Source organism: Lynx canadensis, chromosome D4 (genome assembly GCF_007474595.2).
Source record: "Lynx canadensis isolate LIC74 chromosome D4, mLynCan4.pri.v2, whole genome shotgun sequence".
Lineage (NCBI taxonomy): Eukaryota > Metazoa > Chordata > Mammalia > Carnivora > Felidae > Lynx > Lynx canadensis.
In genome coordinates, this window is record NC_044315.2 from 9,204,599 (window position 1) to 9,222,678 (window position 18,080).

The window sequence follows — 18,080 nt, forward strand, 5'->3', positions numbered from 1 at the left end:
CAGGAGACAACACATAGAGAGTACGAGTCTGGTGCACAAAGAAGTGCTTCCTCTGAGTTAGTGGCTGTTCCCTTTTCGACGAAACACTTAAGAACCTGCTTTAGGAAAACAAAACTGCAATAGAAACTTCAAAAATTATGTGAACCAGTGAACATGTTCTTCTCCGATAAGGAATTGGAAAAAATCGGAGAAATTTCCAAATCTGAAATTTCTTTCATGTAATTAACCTTAGACCTTTCAGACAAGAGACAGCAAGACCAGCCTACCAAAGAATATATAATCACGTAGGAGATTAACATTTGCCGACTTACCACCAGGGGACAATATCAGGCTATAATTACTGTACAGATGCTTCTTATGAAATACTGGGCTGGGCGATGTCAGATCCAAAAAGAGGCATGCGACAGTTTCCTCTAAGAGTGTCCAAAGAGGGGACATAGTTGTGTGGAAAGAAGATTGGTCTTTGACTCCCGTCTTGTTATCTATTAGTTAAATGAATATCTTTGGACCCCGGTTTTGTTTCTTTCTTTCTTTCCTTTCTTTTCTTTTTTCTTTTCTTTCTCTCTTTCTCTCTTTCTTTTCTTTTCTTTTCCCTTTCCTCTTTCTTTCTTTCTTTCTTTCTTTCTTTCTTTCTTTCTTTCTTCGTTTATTTATTTTTGAGAGAGACAGAGAAAGAGTGCACATGCCGAGGGAAGGGCAGAGAGACAAAGAGGGAAAGAGAGAGAATCCCAAGGAGGCTCTGCACTGACAGTGCAGAGCCCAATGCGGGCTCAAACTCACAAACTGTGGGATCATAACCCGAACCGAAATCAAGAGTCGGATGCTCAACAAACTGAGCCACCGAAGTGCCACCGCCCCTCCCCTCAACACACACCAGTTTTGCGTCTTCCTTCTCGGTCAATTAGGCAAGAGAATTTCCAATTCCCTCGCAGGACTATTGAGAGTACAGGTCCTCAAACTACCAAGCTCTAGAGGATCTTATTAAAATGTAGTCTGTTTCAGGAGGTTTTGGGGTGGAGCCTGGGCTCCTGCATTTCCAGAAATCTCCAGGAGCTGCTGCTGCTGTTGGTCAGGCACCACACTTTGAGAAACAACAATTTAGAGGAACGTATGAGATACACGTGTAAGAGGACTTGTCAACTGCTGGGCATAAGGGAGGGTACAAGTGAGTGATATGAGTGGCAGCAGCACTCATATATTCTCCTGAGAAATGTTCTCCAATAAAAAATATTAGCGGCTCTCATGTCTTTCCGTTCTACACGGTTCTTTTTGCTGTTTCCAACAGTACCTATATTAAGGGTTCATTGTTTTTAGCGTGGTTGGGATGGAGCCTGTTGGAGTTCAACATGCCTGGCACAGCGCAGACACCGAAGAAAGAAAAGGAGGGATCAAAGGAAGGGGGAAGGAAGGGAGAAAGGATAGAAATATGTCGTGTTTTAGGGGTAGCGGTGGCTGTCGCATCTCAGAGATAAGGAGACGGGCCAGAAAGGAGGGAGACAGCCTGCCGGCATTTTGCCTCAAATATTTAAGGGCAGCGGTAAGTGAAGATAGATTTGTCAGAGGTATTTATATTGACGATGGGGAAATTTAGGGATGCTACCGTGAATAAATATGGTTTGATAAATTCCCAGGAACCACTTGTGATGCCTCATCTGTCTCTACGGCTGTATCTACCCACACAAACACGGAGACAGTCTTTTTGTCAAAAAACAAACAAACATTACTTTTAGAGCTGATCTAAGACTATGGATCTTATGTGTAGGTGAACAGCATTTACTGAGCTCTCACTGTGCGCAGAGCTCGAGACCAGGCGGTAGGCCTGTTTCCGTGGGACGTGCTTCGTGGTTGCATCACAGCACAGCCAAACCGTGGCCAGGACCTGGGAGCAGGGCTGATTTGCCTTCTCATCCTTTGGGCAAGATGTCTTCACTTCTTTTCTTAAAGAAGTTTTTTTAACGTTTATCTATTTTTGAGAGAGAGAGAGATTTTTCAGAGCATGAGCAGGGGAGGGGCAGAGAGAGAAGGAGACACAGAATCCGAAGCAGGCTCCGGGCTCCCAGCTGTCAGCACAGAGCCCGACGTGGGGCTCGAACTCACAAACCGTGAGATCATGACTTGAGCCAAAGCCAGACGCTTAACTGACGGAGCCACCCAGGCACCCCACTTCTTAAGTTTTAAAAAGATGTCACAGGTAATTCTGAGTTCCTTTCTACCAACATTTGAACGAACAGAAAGATAAAAAAGGCAAGCACTTAAAAAGAAGGCTCCCTAAAAGTTCTTTACTCAAAGGACCTCACAATTCCATCTCCTCTCAGATTGTACCTCCTCTCCGCCTGCTCTCTCCTGCTTCTCTCCCACCATCTCAGATTCTCGAGAGCTTTCGTACTTACTTTGTTATCATGTGTCTTCACCACTAAGACACAAGCTCACTGAGGGTGGGGACTTTGGGCTGCTTTGTTGGCTGTTGAACCCCAGCAAGTGGAATTAACATGAGCTTGTATCGGGAGCTCAGCAAGCGTTGGTTAAGGGAATAAAGAAATAGTGAGGATTTGTAGTAGATAAATGCTTAGCAAAATACTTTCTTGAAGAGGCTGTATGGCTTCAAATTTGTGGAGGGAGTTTCTGGATTTCTGAAAACCACAACGAATGTCTCGTTATTTAATTCCTTTTTCTCCCAATAAATAACTTGTTGTTTCTTACTAAGGACGGTGGCTAATACAACACATTGCCCAAGATTTAGTAAATGTTTATTGAACAGTGACTATGGATTGGACACTTTTTTCCTGCATCCTTCTAAAAGCAAGGCACTCATAAAGCCATTCAGAGGGCTCTGCAGTTACTTACCCAAGAGCCTCCCGGAGTATAGAAGTCACTTCTGAGTCCCCAAGGAAACTCTCTCTCTCCTTGTGGTGGGGACTGGAGAGCCACAGAAACAGAATCGGGGCGTATGTCTGATCTTTCTGCAAGTGGTAAATAAGAATGCCTTTGACGGATCTTACTCTGACTCCCACAAACCTCCTAGATCAAGCGGGGACCCACAGCATCTCTTGAGACAGGGGGGTGGTAGGAAATGTTAATCTCTAACCCGAGGCTCCCCAGGGCTGTCCCAGTTAGAGTCCCCATCAAACCCCAGTTGAAATAGTGTTTCCTTCCAATGGACCACTTATTTGGGGATGCCTTGGAGCTGGGGGCCCTCAGTTTGGGAGCCACTAAGGTGACCACATTTTACCGTCTTAACCCTTTAAAGACGGCGCTGACATTATCTGGCAGAGCAGGGGGTCGCGGTGACCTGACTTTAGAAGTGATTTAGTGAGAGCTGAGCCCCAGCTTGTGAATCCTATTTTCAGTCTTCATGCAGTTTTAAGATTTAGCCCAATTTCCAGACCATCCCCTACCCAGGCTTGAAAATGGCTTTATTTCACACTTTGCGGCAGGAGGTAAGTGGGTTTCTATGTGAAACTGATGGTGCCAAAGACATTTACGAACATTAAAAAATGTCTGAACATGGCTTCAAGCCACTCAGACTATTTCTCATCCCGCGCCGTGCCTTGTGAAGCGTATGCAAGTTCAGAGCTCTCTTTGAAATCAGTGGCAGTTACGAGCTTCGAGCAACTCTGTGGGGCACTGAGCGATATAATAAATGAGCCCCTTTGAAGACCAACCATTGTAGTCGGGCTCTTTTTGTGCTGCCCGACACTGATTTCTCAGGGTGTTCGGCGGTGGGTGGGAGTGGCCCATCAGCAACACGCCCTGCCCTCCGGGTCTCCAAGTTCAGCCAGGGGGTGGGGGGGTGCGGACGGAGAAGGAAGACGTCTGATTTCCTTCAGGCATCGCTCCCAACCCTTCCCGCTCTCCTTCTGATATCAACATGTGGGATAAACCGTCCCACACCCACACGCTTTGATTTGAAACAAAACCAAAGCTGCCTTTCATCCGCATGGACTTATTGGTCCATACAGCAAGAAAACACCAACAGTAACAGCGAGAGAAACAAGACAAAAACCAAGAGCTGTTACCTGCCAGGAGATAAAGCAGATGTGATTTGTGTATCAAGGGGTTTTTCAGATTATTTATTTAGGAGGAGGCAAAGAATACAATCTGGGAGAGTTTTCATGTTTCTCTGATGACATTACAGGTCACAGTGATATTCTGACACAAAGATGAAAGTCCTTGACTATTCTTAAAAGGGAATTAAAGCTTTTTGTTTTGACTTTTGACTAAATACTCTTTAAAAAAAATTTTTTTTTAACGTTTGTTTATTTTTGAGAGACAGATCATGAGTGGGGGAGGGGCAGAGAGAGAGGGAGACTCAGAATCACAAACAGACTCCAGGCTCCGAGCTGTCACCACAGAGGCGGACGCAGGGCTCGAACCCACAAACCGCGAGATGGTGACCTGAGCCAAAGTCGGACGTTTAATGGACTGAGCCACCCAGGCTCCCCTAAATACTCTTTTTTTTTTCCTTTTTTAAAGTTTATGTATTTATTTTGAGAGAGACAGACAGCACGAATCAGGGAGGGGCCCAGAGAGAGGGAGGGAGAGAGAGTCCCAAACAAGCTCCATGTGGAGCCTGACAGGGGACTCAAACTGACAAAACCGTGAGATCATGACCTGAGTTGAAACTAAGAATCGAATGCTTAACTGACTGAGCCACCCAGGCACCTCTTGACTAAATATTCTTAAATGGCTAGTATGTAAATTTCAAAGTTCAAATAATTAAGTTGAGTAAGATAAGTATGTTTGGGTTGCCTTTAAATATGTTGAAAAGGGGGCGCCTGGGTGGCGCAGTCGGTTAAGCGTCCGACTTCAGCCAGGTCACGATCTCGCGGTCCGTGAGTTCGAGCCCCGCGGCGGGCTCTGGGCTGATGGCTCGGAGCCTGGAGCCTGTTTCCGATTCTGTGTCTCCCTCTCTCTCTGCCCCTCCCCCGTTCATGCTCTGTCTCTCTCTGTCCCAAAAATAAATAAACGTTTAAAAAAAATAAAAAAAAAATATGTTGAAAAGAAGGAGTGCCTGGGTAGCTCAGTAGTTTCAGCGTCCAACTTCGGTTCAGGTCATGATCTCATAGTCCATGAGTTCGAGCCCCACATAGGGCTTTGTGCTGACAGCTCAAAGCCTGGAGCCTGCTTTAGATTCTGTTGTCTCCCTCTCTCTCTCTGTCCCTTCCCTGCTCGCACTCTCTCTCCCTCAAAAATAAATAAACATTAAATAAAAATAACTAACTAAATAAATATGTTTAAAGGAAGTTTGAATTACTTGGTCCAATTTTTCAAGTGCAAGTTTGAATGGCAATTGGAACGCTGTCTCTTGCGCTACATGCAGAATTCAACTCATTTCTGCTGAGCGCCTTCTTTCTTTCTTGCAACCACACTGTGAGATCACTATTGTTAACCCTACTCCGCCACAGAACTGAAGCAAGGGAGGTTCGACGACAGAGAGCTGCGAGTGCCAGAGCCACAGCCAAAGGCAGGCCCTCCGACTAGCAAGTCTGGCCCTGATCCCACCATGAAACTATAGCTTTTTCTCAAACTACAATAATCCAACCCTCTCCCCAATTAAATTAGCATATGCTGTTTATTCACAAGGAGAAGTGTCTGAGCAAATATTGAGTTAGGTCTAAGTCCCTGCAGGGGCCAATCAAGAATGATCGTAAGAAAAGTAAATATCAGGTAAAACAGACTTCAAGGAAACGTGCATTTCGAGACACAGATGTGGGATAGGAAAGTTCCAAGCCCTCTTTACCATCTTTGAAACTCTTCTCAAATCAAGAGCAAAAATAGACAGACTTATCCTCATAACTATTGATTGGCTTAAGGCCTCTTTCAGTTTACTTTTTTGTGTTCTGCCTCATTGCAAAATGATGCCAGGTGGATAGCAGACAACAAATAAGTGGGCTATAGGTGAAGAACAAAAGAAAGAAAGAATATTAACTGGAAACCAGAGGTGAATTAATACATGCAAATTCATGCCACTGTGAGGATGAAAGCAAAACATAAACACAAAACCAAAGAAGAGCGGCTGTAAAATAATAATTGTAACAACAACAATAATGGCAAACATGTGTGGTGGACTTATGATTTGCCAGACAACGGTGCTAAACACGTCTACACTGATTGTGTCTTTTAATTTTTACTGCAGCCTTATGAAGGAGGTAGGATTATTTTTGTTATTTTACAAACAAGGAAACTGAGGCCCAGAGAAATTAAGAGGGTCAAGGTCAACGAGCTGCTAGATGAAGGATGCTGGATTTGAACCCAAGCTTTGTGGTTTCAAGACTCTGCTCTTGCCCATCCCTCGCCGTACCCCCAGATACACATATTGTTGTTGCCAATGAAAAACCTATTGTTTTCTGGCATTGGGAGTAAGGGAAATGGCTCTTTGTGCCCTCACGAGTGGGCATGCTGGTTGGAAGGCTAGTGGCTTTCTCAACGTCCTCCATGATGCTAATAACGAAGGCTGACAGGCCGATGATTGTTTCTTGTTGGTCCCACAATGCAAGCCGGGGCCCAATGCCAGCATGCAATTCACTAAACGTGAGTAAAAGTAAAAGGAGCTAAAACAATATGGTTCAAGTATTTAGTTTGGATGGCTTACCTTGACCTTGAGATATAATCTAAACTATCTAGGGAGACAGATGGACTTCATGTCCTTCAAGCAATCCTCCATGGAGCCTCCTTAGCTGTAAACATTCCTTGAGCTGTAAACATTTCCTCTGCTGGAGGAAAAAGAAAAATCACAACCATAGAGAATGGAGACCATAAATCTGGAGTGAAACTAATCTCAGTTTTGCCTTCAGTGTTACTCAGCAGTCCTATTACATGTGCTTCTCCCATTTCCCTCAGCTGCTATTCCAAACCTTTACCACTCTTCAAAGCTTTCAATCTTCTCTTTGGGATGACCTTGTTTCGAAGTCAGGGACTGGCCGCCATCAAAAATGGCGTCCTTCATTTTCCCACCCATTCAGCCACAAGCCCATCCACCTCTGCACCCATCCTTTCCCTGTCCCCATTGCTAGCCAAAGACAGTTTTCCTGTCAAAGGCAACTCTGTCCACTGGTGCTATGGGGTATTATTCCACCTTGCCTCCTTAGAAAACGTGCTTTGTCAGCAAGGTCCTTTTCTTACCTCCGATGCTCCATTGGCTGTTCCCCTCAGTGTACAAATATGTTCATCCCTCTCCTTTAAAAAACAAACAAAACCTATTTAAATAGCTAATTTTTTTAGCACCCCTAAGTTTCTCTTTTTGACAGCCCTTCTTTCACAAAGCGCAAGCTGGATTTCCTCACTCTGACTCCACATTACACATTCACTGCTGGAACCATTCTAACCTGGCTCTAGGCACGTCAGTGCACTGAAGTTGCCCTGCTCACTTCCTGACGCATTTAAAATTCTCATCTTATATGACTTGTCCTGCCTGCTGACTATTCTCCCAGGCTTGCAATTCTGGTTTGCCTTTCACAATATCCCCCCCCTCCCCCCCCACCCCGCCCCCATCTCTCTCTCTCCTCGTTTACCTCTGCACTGGTTACTCCTTTCTGGTGCCTTGACTGGGTTCTATTTCTCTCCCCTCTCCTTAAACGCCAGGGTTTTCTTTCCCATTCACTTTTGGGGAAAATCTTGGGTCCCAAGGTTTTACATCTAAATCTCTATCCTGAGCCCACGTCTCCAACTGTTTTCTAAATAAGTTCCACCTGGGTATCCCACAGGCACTGCAAACTCAGGATGTTCAGAATAGAACATCTCTGCTTTGGGGCCCATACCTATTTACTACACAAAAGCCTCTCTCCCTCCTAGATTCTTCATATGATTGAATGTTAGACCCTTCCCTCAGTTTCCCAAGCCACCATTCTGGGATCCTTGGACCCCTTTCTCACATTCCAGGCAACGTATCCCTATGTATTCTACTCTCGCTTATCTGTCATGTCTAAGGGGGCTACCATGTTACTTGATCAGGTCCACTGACTCCCTTAACCACTTCAATATAATCCTTGACATTTCTCTCCAGGAACTTCCATTTCCACCAACCCTTCCCCCCCCCCCCCCCCCGCCCACACCTTCATAGTAGCCCCAGAGTTCAAATACAAAAACTTGATTACGTTTCTGCCTCAATTTACAATCGATCATTAGCATCTCTGACTCATACCATATAGTTGGAAATCTTTTGTCTGCCTGGAAAACACCTATTCATACTTCTCTTTCCTCTGAGAAGTTTTCCAGGACAGATTGAAATGTGTTATCCTAATGTCCCAGTCAACTTTGTGGATCATCCGATTTTGTAAATCTTATCAGATTGACTTGTTTGCAAGTCTGAGTCTCTGCTTGTTTAAATGCCCTGAGAGTAGGACCTTGCTTTCTCAACTTTGTATCCACAGCATGTAATATACTAGTAGGCCCTCAGTAAGCATTAAGAGAGTGAAGGAATTTTCAGAAAGTCTGTAATTGCCATGAGTGGGAAAAAAATCTTGCCTGGGGAATCTCTTACCCGAACAAGAGAACAGTATTCAATTACTTCTTCATAATAACTCACTTTTCCTCTCGTGGGGCATATATATCCAGAAAATATTGGCTATTGAGTGATCCAAAACTGTTAAGGTTAACTAGCAAAGTAGAAAGAAGGTAGTTCCTTGGTAGTTCCCAGGTGTTTTAAGTGAGCATCTTGGACACAAATGGACAGACCCATTTATGAACTGGGTAACCCGAGGCAAATCTCCTAGCCTCCTTTTCTCATTCTTTGTGTCCTGTTTGAGCCTGAGATTTGGATTCTGGGGAAAAACAATGTCAAAACTAATCTGGCCCTTTAGGGTCTGTCAGCCTAAACCTTATGGAAACACAACTCTCCTAGCATTTGGCATCTCCATAAATACACAATTAACGCATGCCTAGAGATTTATTGGCTGGTATCTTCATCTTTGCCACATTCTTTCAAATTGATTTAGTGGTGGAGAAAGCTAGGCCAAGAGCATGATTTATCCATTTGACCTTTGACCTGGCCTGGAGCCTCATTCAAATCTGTATTTTCGTGGTAGGCCTGTATTTTAATCATTAAGTTACTTTCCCCACTGTGTTTTGTGTCCTTTCTAACCCTTGAAACAAAATCAAATTATGTATTTTGAATCAACAGAGCATTGAGAGAGTCAGTCATGGGACAAAAGGAGGCAAGTTCGGGAACAGGGGAAAAAGCAGATTGTCAGATTCAAAGCGAGAGCTGCATTGTGGCAACTGGGGCTTAGGGATCAAGACTAAAAAATTTTTTAATTTTTTCATTTAAAAAAGATGCTCACATTTCTGGCTAATTAGCGCTATAAAGAATCAGCACCGTTGGCAAGGCTAAATAAGGTGGGCCTTTTCCCCCTGCTTTACAAGGTTGTTTTGAGAAGTCAATGTGGTGACATAGATGAAAGCAATTTGCCAATTATAAAGTTCTCCGTTAATGTGTTCTATTACCGGAACAGCCACTCTGTAGATACTATCACCTTTGGGGTCACTAAGTCCCACAGTGGCTACTGGTCCGCTGAGTTCCAGGGGAGCATTGGCCTTGATCAGTATGGCAACATTTGCCCCCACAGGAATACCAAATATACCACCTGCAGAGTGCTGCTTTAAAGGCCAAGGATCTTTTTCTTATTTAAAAAAATGCAAAAGACTTTCAGTTTTCGAAACAATAAGTGGCACTGACATCTCTCAAGATTGAAAGCACTATTGTCTCATTTTTAAGCACCCCCTTATTATTAGGCGAGGATGTTGTTGGCAGGAATGAATAATTAGGTAACTCTTTGTGGGCACATTTTGTTCAGGTCCCAAGGGGAACGGTACAATTGTAACATCTCCTTGGATTATTTCACAAACATATGGCAAAGAAACCACCTGAGCCAGATGTACAAGCATATTATACCGGGTCTGTTTTAACTTAAGACTGTGAAATACATCAGATGGTGAAAGTTATTTTGGTCGTGAACATCCATCATGGAAATCTATAGAAGCATCTTCTCTTTATTGTCCATTTTACTTGGACTGAAAATAATCAAGAACAAAACAGCTTGGAAATCATCACCTGCGGCAGAAGATTCCAGGTGAAGTTCAGGACCTAATGAAGTGCATGGTCTGGATTTCCATGGGCCCCAGACACCTCCACATAGTTTATTAATGCCTAGTACCAATATTCACTGCCGGCAGGTCTGGAATCTCAACTAAACAATGATTATTTTCAATTCTCTTCTCCTCATCTTGTGTTTTCACTCCTCTGGAGATGCATATGGGTAATTTAATATGGAATTTTTTAATAATGAGGATATAGTCTGTCCTGATTCAGTAGGGAGTTTCTGTGTTTTTTTTAGCCTGTTTTATTATTACAACATTGGCTGTTTATTTTACTAAAGACTCATCATCTGGTACTGGCCTCTTGGAATCATAGTAATCTAAGCAGAAGCGTCCATCCCATTTGCTAGTGGGAACACCCAATTTCATAATGACTGGGATCATTTTTAATCCGAGTTACTTAAATTTCAGAATTAGAAGATGGAGGTGCCATTGAACTCTCGAGCGTACAGTGTTGTGCTTGGTCTGATATGAAAATAAAGACTACACAGATGCAGGCAACTGCATTTTCCTTTCAATACCTACATGCAGATTCCATTAGCATTAATGAGTGCCTCCGCAAGTGTACTGAAGAGTTACAATGGAATCTATTACTTTATCCGGTTAAAAAGAAGAAAAAAGACTCGCACCGCATTCCTGAGCTTCTCCTGATACAGAGAAATACACAGTGTTGAGAGTCTGCAAACAATATGGTGGCGGTGGCATGAGGGAAAAGGTACTTACTTTTTATAGCCTGCGTGGTGTAGAGCGGAGATTTTGGGGTTGAATTACTGTGGTTGGCGAATGCTGAAGCTGACAATAGGGGTCCACAGGGTCCTGGATATTCTGCCTTTGTGTTGCATCAAAATAAGGAAACCAAGTATTTATGAACTTAATTCTGCTTTTCAATTTTTCCCCCTTTGAAATGGCAATTCTCTGCATGGTGATATGTATAGATGCGCAGTTCGGATGTGTTCCTAGCCAACGTGATGTTCCATAAACGTGGTGCACCTGTGTTTTCTTGGTCACCCTGCTGTCACTGGGGTGCCTTAAAGCGCTCTTTCCGAAATAAGTGAGTATGGGGAGGCGGGCAGGCGAGTGGGAGAAGGGGGAGCATCTTTCCCTCCCCTTTTTAAAAAATGTCTTCTCATTTGGAAAGCCTTGGAATGTAGATTTAATTTCAAGTTAAGACGTAAGGTTTGTCCAGAGAAGTTGACAAATCCCCATCTGGGATTGCCGTGGCCCCATATGCCCTCATATTGTACCCATCTCACAGGGATGTAGCTGTATTTATAATACACACTTCTAATATTGCAGAACTGCTAAGGTCAGGGCATTCTGAGCCTTGTGGTATTAGGCAAACAACCATCCCAAACTGCACATCGCACAGAGGCCCCCTTTGTAAAGCTGCTAACCCAACATCCCTCAGCGACCGGTGGGGACTCGATGTATTAATGACCTCTACCCGGCAAGCCCAATGCCCTGATCAGTCTGAGAAATGGACTCTGAGCGTGGGGACAAACCACAACAAGTAGAATGAAATGACTGGCAATGAAGGCAGACGACAGAACAGGACTACAGATTCGGTGCCCTTACCTTCATTTCCTCCCTGAAGATTTAAACTTCTAACGGTAAAAGCAATAATGCTCTGACCTTAAAGGGCTGGGCTGTGTTGCTACTGGTTGTTTAAAGAATCAATTCCTCAGCAGCTCTAGTATCACTGACTCTGGTGGAGGCGGCCACGGAGGCAGCAACCACAGAAACTGGAGTTCAGTCATATTGGCATCAGATTCTAGAAAGGGGAGGGCAGGGAGAGAGGGAGTCTATTGGCCTAAAAAGCTGAAACATCTGCTGGGGTTATTAACAGCTTTTTGGCTGAGTTCAGCAGCAGGGCACCTTGTGGTTGATAGATTCTTCTCTCAGCAATTCAAAACAATGCAGTTAAAGCAAATTTCTCATTTTCAGAGCCCGGCGTAATGAGGCATACAGTATTTTAAAAATAGTCACACTTAAAATGGTCAATGGCAGCGAGTGCAATCAGTGGTTACCTTCGGTATTCCATCGAGTTGTTAACTTTGTCAGGATGATTGTGTAACATGGATTTTTCGAAAGACCACCGTAGCTCACGGTTAACTTGCTTTGTAGGAATTTACATTATTTATGAAGTTCATGCAGATTATCCAACGGTGTAAATATTGGCAAACTTGATCAAAACCACTTAGAGGCCTTGTGGCTCTCCCTTCCCAAAAGTGTGCATTAAACCATTTTGAGGTCCAAAGGTCCAGTTCCGGGAAAGGTTCTGAGGGGCCTTATTTTGTACATGAAGCAAAACATCACGTGTGATGACAGCCCGGGCTGGAAAGAGTATTGGTTGGAAGTCAGGCGGAAAGTTCTAGGCTTGTGTCAACTGGCTGGATGAGTCCTTGGGCGTCAATCTTGCCGCCTCGATTTCCTCCCAAGGAACATGGTGGGCCCTGTTCCCGGGTACATCTCCAGATGTTTCCATCCAGCTCTGCCCTATCCTGGGAGCTGTGGAGTTCAAATCCAATTTTAAAGTGTTCCTTTCGTGAAATCCGTGATTGAAACCAAGTTGAGACTGCTCACAAATGCCGTTTTGCATCAGCACATGACGGTATGCGTGGTATTTGGGTGGGGGCATCAGACAAACTGTAAAATTAAATAGCTCTGTCAGTCACTTCAAGTGAGTGTACCATATGTTGTAACAGACGTGGGCAAAGTACAGCCAGCCCCAGCTGGATCTCCTAGCCTGTTAGTTTATCTGGCCAGACGACAGCATCCAGCCCAAGGAAGGGTCACATATGACTTCATGTCCTACAGGTCCAGCATACAAACTTTGGCCGAAGGAAGGGGGTGATGAGGGAGAGGGAAAGCTGACCTGGTGTGGACCGACATCTGTGATGTCACTGAAGCACCCCCTCCCCCGCCCCCACCCATTCATTGCTCATCAATGGCCCCAGTGCCCAGAGCATGGTACGAAAGGAAAGGAGGGGTTTGCCAAGTCACTGTTTCCCCAGGTAAAATGATGATCTGACCATGACATCAAAGGAGGACAGCACTCCCCACTTCCTGGATTCCGATCCAGGACTTTCTAGGGGCAGAGATAGTATTTTGATCTATTCAAAAATGATCCTGGTTGGTTCTAAGACACACCCTGGTAAGCAAGGGTCCCATGAATGTGGGCGTGCTTCTAGTCTCCATAACCAGACAGTGTCTATCACTGAGGCCGAGGGTACACGTTCCAAGTCACATTGATTTGGCTTGTCCCTTTCCTTAGTTAATAGCCTCAGGTTTCCCTCAAACCTGCTGGGAGCACAAGTCAAGTCAATAAGAACAAATTGAAGCCTTTCTGTGCTGCCCAGAATCATCATATGGTGTGATCCTAAATTCCTGAATCAACTTAAAGGAAAACCTTCAGAATGGCCAGAGCCTTTTCATCCTGCAGATCGAGGACAAGAATATCCTCAAGTTCCTTGCAACAGAACCCATTTGGTTGGTACCAGGCTTGACTTTTAGATGGAACAGTGTATAAAAGATAACCTCACACCTTTGCAGGGATGTAAGATACTTGGGAGATCCTTCTGATGGCAGTTTGGGGCTGAAAACCCAACTGATGTCACATCTTGTCCCCCAGGAATACCAGCCTAAGTGCTGTTCTGAAATTTGCTGAAGCCACAGGAGATCTGCCCATCGCTGAACGATCAACACTTGGATCCCTGTCTACAGGCGCCAAGCAGTTTGCTGAAAGCCTCGGTTTTGGTGGATAGCAATCTCAGGGCAGACCACCAGCCTCTCCCATAGCTCTGTGGCACAAGTGCCCTACTGTGTTTCTGTGTCATAGGAACACTGTCACCTTGTGCAACAATAAGGGAGTCACCAGTGGGTCTAATGTGGGGGAATGCTGGCTCAGGTAGTCTGAGTAAGGACAGCATATCTCTGAGAGCTTCCATGGAAAGTCGTCCCCATGCTTTTCTTCTCCAAAGAGACAGATGAGATGGGGAAGGAAGATCCAGCCTTTGTTGGAAAGACAGTGACCAAGGTTTCTGGGTAAATGGGATGTCCAGCTCCCGAATTCAGTGCTACTGAACTTGGGGCCGCAGACTCTCTGAAGGCCCATGTAACACATGGGCCTTATTCAGTAGTTACCTACTGAAGCTTGGGGACTCAGCCTGGAGACGTCAGCCTGGAGACTCCTGCCTCATAGGCTGCTGAATGGGTAGTCACATTCAGTAAAGTCACAGTATGGCCTTAAGATGACCTTCCACAGACTCTGAAAAAGAGCCCTAAAATAAGGCTAATCGGAAATAAATATCAATGTATTACTCCCCTCCCTAAAATATCAACAAATCTATGTCACAAACAAGTACAGACATGCCCTCCCATCCCATGTCACCCAGAGCATGGATGTTGATTTGCTGGAAGTGTGTGTGTGTGTGAGAGAGAGAGAGAGAGAGAGAGAGAGAGAGAGAGAGTTTTAAACACATCACCTGTCAAGTCAGGGCATGCATGAGACCAATAGCAAATAATATTTTTTGTATTACTGAATAAAAAGTGATAGTATCATACTTGAACTTTGCCATATTTAAACATAATTCAACTCAGAAGAGCATGTGTACTACTTAGTAAAATCAAGTAGAAAATAGGCAAGCCATGGACCATGACTATCTGGGCCAATAAGCTGGTAGTTAATTTTGAGTAAACCCAACCTGTATATAATTATCTGTCTTCTTCCAAAGTAAGACTAAGCATTGTTATCATTTAGTGTTAAATATTAGACCATCATACTTTTTCAGAGTGAGGGTTTCATAATAACTGAATGACAACCTAGCATAGTATCTTAACAATTGCCTAACAGTTGTTCGTCTATAATCTGAAATAAATCTTGGAATGACTTGTTACTTCTATGAAGGATTTTTCTTAAGGGCTGATACATACACGAAAGATGGAGGAGATAATGCAATCTTGGTATTGCCACAGCAAAGTAACTATATTCTAATAGCAATCCAAGGGATGATAGGGGTCATCTGGTCTAATCTCATTGTTAAATGGGGAGACAGGCTTAGAAAGGGTAAGCTCTTGTTCAAAGCTACAACAGTAGAAATTTCTTTCGGACATATTCCATTTCTCAACATAGTTTTAATCACAAAGCCAGACTCCCTTACAAGATATGTTATCAAAGATAGAGTAAATAATCTAAGATGGGATTCTAATCATAGTATCTGTCTGTTTGTCTCTTTCTTTTTCATATATTCCCCCAAATACCATTCCTTTAGAGAGGGATGTCTACTCTCTGATCCAAAAGGAATAGGAAATTTTGTTCCTAAAATTCTTCAGTGGAAAGTCTGTATTGATAGCCAGCACTAATATTATCAATTCATCAATGAATAAATAGCTATTTTGATGTACTGAAATACATAAGAATATAAAGTAGCACCAACTGTAAGTGAGATGCTCTGGGGAAGGAATACCGACATTTTTGGGTACTCTTTATGTTCCAGAACCCTGCTAAGAGCTTTTCAAATTATGTGATTTATTTTAATTATAATCCTCCTCTAAGGTAGGTACTTTTTTACAGATAAAGACACTGGGACCCAGAGAAGGGAAGAAAATTGCTTAATGTTACTCCATTATTATGTGGCAGATGTTTCAATCTCAGGCCACCTGTCTTGAACTCTTTGTTTACCTATATGTACAACACATATGTAGAAGGATATATGTTCAAAGGAGCATGCATAGTAAGTGATGGGCATTATAGATCATGACTGAAAGGAGAATTCAGAGGAGAAACTATTGGGTATTCCTGGAATGAATCAGTGATGAATTCTGCCAGATTAGAGTGCTTGGCTACCATGTTTCCTTGAGAAAGTGGATGAGCCAAGTCTCAAGGAATGGGTAGGTTTCGATAGGCAAATATGATAGGGAAAAACAATTTTACTTTGGGGAAATAAATTCCAGCAGAGAAAGCATAGTAAAGAGACATGAGTAGATCACCTTGGCTAGAAAGGAAGATTCCCTTTGGGAAGCCATGACACAAGGCTGGAAAGGAAGCTTAGGTTTGGACTCTAAAGAATTCAGAGTCAGGGTAAAGGGTTTGGATGTAATACTTTGGATGAGAGCGGACTATAGAAAGTTAGTTGGAGCTCACTCAGGGAACCAGAGAAAGGAGAGTATCTCAGATTTTACTATGGCAGCACAGGTACGAGGCGGTGTTGGTAGTGATGCAACGAAAACAGACTTAAAGGAATTTACAGGGTAAAATAAGCACTGTTCCAAGGAGATGTGGGGACTGAATGCAAATCAATCCAGAGATTATTCCCTGGCAGGACCTGGTATAATAAAAGTTGTCAAATTGTTTGCTTCATCTGTTGACTATTCAATTGTTGAATGCCTACTAGGTACTTGATGCTATTCTGTTCCCTGCAGATACAGCAAGTAAGCCAGACAGCCCCATTCTGTGCTGCTAGGGAACTTACATTCTAGTGGATGCTCTGGGGGCTCTGGCTTGTGGTGGGGAGGGACTCATGAGTGAGGACTGTTTTTATTAGAAGATAGTGAGTTGGAGGTGAGATTACGGCAGCCCATGTTAAAGTGTAGAGCAACGATAAAGAATAATGTCATCGTAGGGAGACGAGGGTTAGAAGGAAGAAATTAGAAAGCCCAGTGGAAGTAATCAGGTACCAAATCACTTCCAAATCACAAACCACTGCCTTTACATTCCCCATGCATGCACCCCCTCAGTCTGCTTTTATCATTCGATTTATCCCATGCCCTGAACCTACATTTCTTTAGTGTTCTTTTGGTATCGCTAAATTTTTACCTATCAGGGAAACAAGATTTGAATAATTCTATTCGTTTGCTGCACAGGAAGATATCTGACTATGTCTGATTGCTTCAGGAGTGTTATGAAATATTTTTATTCCATGAAATTCTTTAGGGCAGTGCTTCTCAAAATTTAATGTGCACACAAATCACCTGAGGATCATGTTAAAATGCAGCTTCTGATTTTGTGTACCTGGGATGAAGCCTGCAATTCTGCATTTCTAAGCACCCAGGTGCTGCTACTCATGGTCCCTCAGAGCTAACTTTGAAGCCTTGGCATCATGATGTTATTATATCTCACACTGCCGTCTGTCAATGATGATACTGAAATCAACTGTTTTTATCTTGTAGGTATAAACATATTAAAGATGTGTAAGCATCTTCTGCGGGGAAGAAAAGGCATGTAAAATTTTTGTTAGGTAGCCAAGAGTACGGATCAATGGCCAAAGAAAAGGGCATCTTGTGGGAAAAGACTTCCAGATTGGGTGGTCCAAAGAAGTTTCATAGAAAAGGAGGATTTTGAGTTGGTAAGGATTACAGTAGGCAAAGAAGAGAAAACAAAAATCAGGGTTAGAAAATAACGTCAGTGCCAGATTATTTAGATTATTGTGGATTTGTAACACACTCTGACATCTTAATGCAAAGCCCCTCTCATTACTGTAATCTCTCAGATTTTTATTTGTGTTTGTTGTTTTGATTTCATGTGAGCCTCCGATTGTTAAGTTTCAAGAAAAAATATATTGAGATTGATTGGATTTCATTAAGTCTAAGGATTTTGGGGGGAGTCGATGACATTTCTTTAATGTTGTCTTCTTGTCGCTGTTTGTCCATTTATTACAGTCATTATGCTCCTGAAAAATTTTTAAAGTCTTCTGGGAATATTTTTTTTCCTTGGGGCAGTTCTTAACTAAAGAGCATTCTTCCCCAAGTAAGAGTTACTAAAATATCATTAACAAGAGTAAGCAAAAAATACATATAATACCTAAGAAAAAAATCTATCTCTTCATCAACTTGTACCCCAAAGCATCATAACTACTATAGTTGATTTCCCCATTATATTTTCTAATTAATTACTGCTGATACATAGAAAGAGCTCCTGAAGTTTGAATATATCACATGCACATTCTTTTCACATATAATAAGCTCACTGAAACTTGTTATTATCAAATGAT

At 43.1% G+C, this 18,080-nt stretch overlaps 2 long non-coding RNA genes across 2 annotated transcripts in view; both read right to left on the reverse strand.

The window, feature by feature from the left end:
• Positions 1-795: 795 nt before the first annotated feature.
• On the reverse strand, positions 796-10,986 carry LOC115499742. The gene is made up of 5 exons (XR_004344369.1): positions 10,816-10,986; positions 7,123-7,176; positions 6,593-6,713; positions 2,845-2,960; positions 796-1,963 (listed from the first exon to the last, which is right to left on the reverse strand). It is a non-coding gene; the product is annotated as an uncharacterized LOC115499742 (long non-coding RNA).
• Positions 10,987-11,277: 291 nt separating this feature from the next.
• Positions 11,278-18,080, reverse strand: part of LOC116738431 — a 33,691-nt gene continuing 26,888 nt past the window's right edge. The window contains exon 4 of the long non-coding RNA XR_004344367.1: positions 11,278-12,738. This is a non-coding gene — a long non-coding RNA (uncharacterized LOC116738431). The remainder of the gene's footprint in view (positions 12,739-18,080) is intronic.